General features: G+C 43.9%; 1 protein-coding gene across 1 annotated transcript in view; it reads left to right on the top strand.

The window, feature by feature from the left end:
• The first annotated feature begins 4119 nt into the window (after nt 1-4119).
• Nucleotides 4120-7328, top strand: part of LOC128252305 (serine proteinase stubble) — a 32399-nt gene continuing 29190 nt past the window's right edge. The window contains exon 1 of the mRNA XM_052979930.1: nt 4120-4485. The gene's annotated coding sequence lies outside the window, so the exon portion shown is untranslated. The remainder of the gene's footprint in view (nt 4486-7328) is intronic.

Raw genomic sequence — 7328 nt, 5'->3', positions numbered from 1 at the left:
GCCAGTGCCACCGTTACAGTATCAGCAGCGGGGTGTCTACTCATGCAACATTGCAATTAATTAAATTTTATTTTTAAATAATTGTTTTTAATTAAATTTTAAGAGATTTGCGCAAATTCATGCAACACCCCAGCGGCCAGACGAATATGAAGATGGAGATGGTGATGGAGATGGCTATGGCGATGGCGATGAAGATGGACAGGTGGGTGGTGGCTGTTGGCTGGTGGCTGGGGCTGGTGCATCTGCCTCGTGATCATGCAATCATTGAATCATTCACGTTTGAGTGATGCTGTCTGCTGGTCTGCAATGCTTATACACATATGATGTATATATGTAGTATGATGCAGTCGATTTCCACAGCTTCCCAGGAGTCAGAGGCCAATGGAATTCGCGTTTTCCCGCTGGCGGGTGCATTCAACTCCCATTTCGGTGATATAACCGGGAGTGACAGCTGAACGGCTGGACAGCGAATCCATCCTATCCCATCCCATCCCATCCCATTCTATCCGATTCCATCCCATTGCGGCACTAATTGGAGCATGCGAGTGCCAGTCAGGCAGTCAGCGAGCCAGTGCATCGCAGCAGTGATCCCATTTCCAAATTTTGTGCATCCAACTAACCGTTTGGCTTGGCCCAAAATGTGACTGAACTCATACATAAACATCTGGACGCGGCGTCCAGTGCCAACTTGGGATTTTTGGGCCTGGCTTTCGGGTTGCGTGCCAAGTGCGATGATCTTGCGGTGAAATTTTGTGCTCAGCCGGCTAAATTGGTCAGTGAGCGCAGAAATGCAAGGCATAAAATCACTTGCCTCGCAATGTGGGCTTGATTAAAAGGCCCTGTCCAAACAGCCACAGCCACAGCCAGAGCCACATCCACTGCATCCCCATCCCCCATCACGTTCGCAAAATGTTTTCGCTTTTGGGTAGCGGGAGAAAGGTTGAAATATCACTCTGACTCCATGTCCGCATGTCCGAGTATCACCTGCAACACTTGCTGGGACAGGCAGCCGACAGCCTCCAGTTCAGTCCCTTGGCCAACTTTCCCTTCCTGGCTGTTCTCGGCCAGCCGGGGCCATCAACATTTGGCCAATTTAAAGTGGCATCAATTATTGCGAACCCATTCATTAACCGACCAGTTATCCCTCATTCCGTGATCGCTTATCGCAGCCCATCCATATCCCTAACCCAATCCCGATCCCCTGCCTTCTATTTTGTTGCCCCCCCGCCTCCTCCAGAAACATTTCCAGTCTTGTGGGAATCGGGGTCACGCATGAAGCTGCGGACGTGGAAAGTCTGGAGGATGGGGCATGTGGCATGGGGCATGGGGCATGGGACTCGGTTGACGGCGGCCGGACCGCGGGAGATTAAAGACCCCGATGAAATACTCAAAGCCAAGACAAAGTTACTGCAATGATGGTTAATGGCAAGTACTTAAGGCGGAATTTGCACTGTATTAAGGATAATATTGATGGGTGGGGTTAAATCAAAGCTGAAATCAAACGAAATGGCTTAAATTGAATGGGGGGCTATTAAAAGTCAAGACTATGTTAGGATCGGCAATATTATTAATAGCTAGCCCCTAGATACCCCATTGTCGGTCTCGTAACTAGTTTAAAATTATGTTGCCATAGAAAAGGCCTTAAAAAAATCCTAAATTAATTGGAAAAATGTTAGTTCTAATAAGATGTTCTTTTTAAATTGGGGTATTTACAATAAGACAACCATTTTTCGTATTTCTAGATTTGAATGTCAAACAATAAATCAATGAAAAAGCATACACTGAATCCAATATATTACTCAATAAGAGTCATCTGCCATTTTCTGCCATCTAAACATTTCTCCGAAAGATCTCCATCTCCGCCTATCAACGAGTTCATAAATTCTCCACCCGCTCCCGTGGACAAAGTCAAGAGTTAGCGACAAATTTATTCAGATTGTTTCTGCTACCATTTAGTGGGGGCCAGGTGGATGTTAGAGGAGGAGCTGGAGGAGCGGCACCACTTGGCCACCCATGTACGCAGCTCAACGCGAAAGAGAAAATTTATTGTGTTAGCTGCGGCACGAGTTTGCATCTGCTGTTGCTGTTGCTGTTGCTGCAACTTATGTTGCTGCTGTGCCTGTGGCTGTTGTTGCTGCTGCTGCCTTTTGGCACTTGGTATTGTCCTCTTTTCGCTGCAGTGCTGCAGTGCAGAATTTGTGACACGACCTTTAACGAGATTTTTCCTCACCACTTGGCGCATCATCACGCGACTTTCCAGCTGCAGTCGGTTGCCGATTTGTTGCAACACATGTTGCAGAAGCCGCCAACAGCAACAGCAAACATTTGTTGGGGAATTAGCAAGCGACAGACAGCGACTGCAGTCTGAAGCTTGGAGCTTGAGGTCTGGAGACTCCGGCTTCGTTATGATGGGGAGGATGGGGCGGCCAGGGGAGCATCATCAACGTCATTTGCGGCTGAAGATCCTCCTCCTCGGCCTCAGCCTCATCCTCATCCACATCCACCTCCACTGCTTCTGCTTGTGGCATTGCATGCACATTGAATTCCAATTGGGTTTGGCAGAGTGGCGCAAACTTAATTGTCAAGGTTCGTTAGTTCTTTTTCCTTTGCAGCGTTTGCAGCCTTTGCAGCTCTTGGACGTCTTCAGCTAATGTTCGTTTCTAATGGTCGGTTTGAGTTACGGCTATGCCACATCCAAGACTCAGACCCAGACTCTAAGCGAGATGGAGTCCCTGTCGAAGTTGCGGCTAAGGAATTCTCAATATTTCCATTACTTTGTGGCCAACGTCTGGGATTTGTTGCGTTTTTAGCGGCATTTGAGCTCTCTGTCGCCTCTCTTTTGGCCAACTATTTAATTCACATTGGTGGAAACTCGATTGTGCTGCTGGCCCGTTGCTCTCGCCCCTGCCCCACCTGTTCCCATCAGCCCCATCAGCCCCATCAGCCCCATTTGCCTCATCTGCCCCACCTGCACCACAGCCGTGCAACCACACAAAATGAGCAGCACCACGGAACGCCGCAGAACGTTGCTTTTCTTCCACACTTTGTTGTGCGCTACATGGAGGTATTTTGGGTTCCTTGGTTTCGTAAGAGGTTCCATAAATAATGTCAATGGAGGATCAACACAAAGTATGCGAGTTATGACATGGAGGGAACTTGTTCTGCTTTTCTATTTGAATTATGTCAAACTCAGGACTTGCAATGTCTTGGAATAGATTTTTTTCAAATATTTTTTTTAAAAGAAAAACTATAATCAATGTAAGGGTGTACCTAGATACTTTTACCTATGTATGTATACAATTTTAATATATAAGACTACCTTTTACCTTATCTATAGATAAAGATTTTTAGTATTTAGGTACTGAAATACTAAATTTTGTATTATTTTCGCATTATTTTACTCAGACTTGAAGATAGGTTAATTCCACCGCATATGCATAAATTGAATTTAAAAATGTGTTATTCTTAAACTTTTTTTTTCCTTTTTAGAAAATATATAACTAAAAGACTGTTTTTCAAAGCTACACACTAACAAACTGACATAGCTTCCAAGAGATCTGTTCTTTTCTCCTCCAAATGCTAACAATAGCAACTGTTACCCGAGATCTCCAATCTTCTGTCTTCCATCACTCCTATAGGGTGGTCCCCCCATCCGAGCGCCACTTTCTTTGGGACCTTAGAGATTGATCTTGAATTTAGGCGGGGGCTTTCCTCAGTTTCTTTTGTCTTACGCAAGCGAAGTGCATTTAGTGGCTCCGGGAAAGCTATTGATGCATTGGGGAGACCCGAGATCTATTGAGTGGCCGCCGTGTAGAGCATTTCTCCGGACGGCCACAGCCCAAGCCATAAATTCTGCACACAGTTCGGTTCGGTTCGGTTTGGATTGGATTGGCTTAGTTTTTTTTTTTTTTTTTTTTTTTTTTTGTGCTTGTATCATTCTGTTTTATTTATTTTTTGAGTAAGCCGCGACTCGGGCTGGGAATGCAGTTCGCTGCAGCTGGCGCTGCCGCTGCCTCAGTCGACGTCTACGTCTGCGTCAGCGCCGGCATTCTCCACTTGACTTTCAGTTGAAATGCGTCCGATCAATGGCGATCGAGTTAGTTTTGTTAAGATCTCGTCCAGGCGAAGAGTTAAGGCAGCCGGCCGGTACTCGTATCTGTGTGCTATCTCCGCCTATTATATCTGTACGTATATCTTGTGTTCGGTTCGGTTCGGTGCGTGTGTGCGAAGGATCCCAAGCAGGATGCGAATGTCGCGATCGCGCTAACGGTTCTCCAGCGGCTCTTCAAGCCCGGTTCGGGTCTATCTGTCTCCGGTCGAAGGCCTGCAGCTCGGTAACTCTCTAGCTCTGTAACACTGTAACACTGAAAGTGTGCTAATGTGATAAGCCGCTTTAACCGCAAACTGCCTTTGGCCGACACACGGAGCCAGCTTGGAGTTCATTGCGGGCCAACAATTGCGGCCCCACCTGACGATCACTTTTTGGTATGTATCATACGCCAAATTTTGCGGCTTGTAAAGCTGCGATCAATCAATGTTTGGCCGAACTTGTGGGCAGGTGTCGTATTCTACAGATACTACATACTTGTATTGCAGTAAAAAATGCTTTTCCAAAAAAAAAAAATCTTAAGTTTAATATTTTGTTAAATTTCCATTTATTTCTGAATTTCTGGAAGCTTTTTAATTTGGTTCAACAGAAAAAACATATAATAGTTAATGTACCTAAGTGCAAAAATAGTGTTTCAAGAAAACACAAGAACAATTCATATTTTATTGGACAACAGGCTTGAAAGAAATATAAGCCACTAGTCTTTCCGAAGATTTCGTCGTTTTAAACCATTTTATATTTTATGTACTTATTTATTCTTTGTTGATTCTTAAAGAGTTAATTCCTCGAGGTGTGATTTACACCTGCTGTTACTAGGCATAAACTGAGAACTCAGAGAAGAAAGTTATTAAGCCCGAGAACGTCGAGAGTGAGTTCCAAAGAATGAATTATACTTCATCGGAAAGTCTGTAATTACGAGCTCGTAGCTTCCGTTCGGAATGTCTTTCGCCTGCTGTTTTTATGGGAAGTTTGGCCAAAGTATCCGGGGATGGATATGCAGTCACTCACCCTCCTTGCGACCCCGTGACAGTGTTGATGTTCCTGCCATCCCATCGCCCATCTACCAATCTGCCCATCTACCCATCTACCCATCTACCCATCTACCCATCTGCCCATGTGCCCGTTGCCGGAGTACGCATATTTAAGGCCCGATATCAATCTTTCGCAGGAATGAGCAATGACACTTAATGGCATTTCGTGGCCAGCTCCGCGACTCGGCGCTCAAGTTGCAACTGCAGCTTTCAGCTCCGTTTTATGGCCAACTTCCCCGTGGACAGTGCATACCCTAGGTCTCAGTCTCAGACAGCCACGACATTGCCTTGTTAAGTGTTAACGTTAAGTGCCTTGTTACTTAATTCGCCTCTCTTTTATCTCCTCGTACATTTTTACCCGCTCTAATTCCATGTGTGTTGCCTCGTCGCTCGGCAGCAAAAACAAAGGCCGAAGAGGAAGCTACAAAAAATGCTTTTACTCTGCGATGATCTTAATATACCCTATCACGAGGTATAGGGCTTTCTCAACCGGTTCGCAAGGCGTTGTAGAAAGTGAAGATCCCATTTGGTTTACATATGCTCAGCACTTTACACCAAATTACCCAAGTATCGCGTTTAATTGCTTGTTTTATTGGTTTTTGAGAAAACCGATATTTGCTGCACGCTGTAATTAAAGTAAAGTAAAATTGATAAGAAATAATACTCGTATTGATCAAATGCCATAACAATTTGGTCTTCTTACTTGGCGCATCCATTTGATAACTTCGAATGCCAGGGCAAAGTGTTCGAAACAGTTTTATTGGTATCTCAGGGTAGTTTTATTTGCCTGCTATTTTGCATCTTATTCTTTTTTGATTTGTGAGGCTTGCAATATTTAATGATATGTATTTATTGACTTACGAATATTAATTTGACATAGGCATTATTTTTGTCTGTGTGGCCTTAAATATACTTTACTGAGCTATTATAATAATAGGAGAAGAAATAATTTATCTCATATATTGGGTCAAAGGAGTAGAAAACTATATTCACCATAAAGTAATTTATTTGTGGTCCATTAAAAATCACATTTTGGGTATCCCCCGCTTCGGCTTTTCACCAAGTCCCACTTTGCCGAGTCGCGTCGAGTGCCAGAGAAGATCTGCACCATTATCACACGCGACATTAAGTGCAGCCATAATGTAAGCGAGCATTTTCTTTAATTTACAGTTAATTGAGTCTTATGGGGTAATTATGCAAGCAGCCGGAATCGTCGGCCAGCCCCTCCGCACCCCTAATTGTGGCACTCTCCATCTCACTGTGCCCGTTCTCGGGCGCTTGGCAAACGTAAATCAATCAAAGTACTTTAGTTCGGGCCTTAATTAAGGCTCGCGGGGTCATTAAGCTGCGTTGCGTGCGTGTCCATTGGTAGTGAGTCCGCCGTCCTCCGTCTTCCGTCTTCCGTCCTCCTCGATGCCTGCCAGAAATCAACTTGTTGCGCCACAGACCCTCGTTGGGGATCCACTCTAACGGCGGGATCGGGATTCAGCACCACCAGCACCACCAGCACCATCAGCATCAGCACCACAAACAAATTGCACCAATGCGATAAGCCAGCTCCACTGACAATAAACGAGTGCCCAATCAATCTCGGACTGGCGGCCGCGGAAGCCACACGCAAACGTGCTGCAGTCCAGCGACAGTGAAACCTCCAGCACGACGACTCCGAATGTGGCAAAAAAGATTTCGCATACATAAAGCTAGGTTTATTACACATACGTAGGCTACATTTCATTATTTGTTTAATGACAACAAAAATTGGATTCTTAATAGCTTTATCATGCTTAATTTTATGATTTATTTAATGATTTGACGAATGTTAGGACAAAGCACGATAATAGAGCGGTATAAAAATTGTAATAGGATAAATTAAAAAGTTCGTTTTACCGCCTTTCATATTTGTTTGTTTTTTCTTAAAGCAACGATGCAACAAAAGAGGTTTTACTGCGTTTTCTTAGTGATTTTTAGTAGTTTTTAACTATTAATTTTATTAAATTCCTTTTGTCTCTTTTGTGAATGCCTCTGCAGGCTTTTAAATATGTTAAGGCGAACTTAATGTTTTACAGCTGTAATAATTTTGTCTATATAAAAAAAAACTTGTATAATTTAAATGTTGGAAACTAACTACACCTTATTAATGATTTAGTTAGATATTAACTACTTTTAAATTTGTTGTACTTGTCGCCAAA

This window comes from Drosophila gunungcola, chromosome 3R (assembly GCF_025200985.1).
Source record: "Drosophila gunungcola strain Sukarami chromosome 3R, Dgunungcola_SK_2, whole genome shotgun sequence".
NCBI lineage: Eukaryota > Metazoa > Arthropoda > Insecta > Diptera > Drosophilidae > Drosophila > Drosophila gunungcola.
Note: the sequence above shows the minus strand (reverse complement) of the source record. Positions and strands in the feature narration are given on the sequence as shown.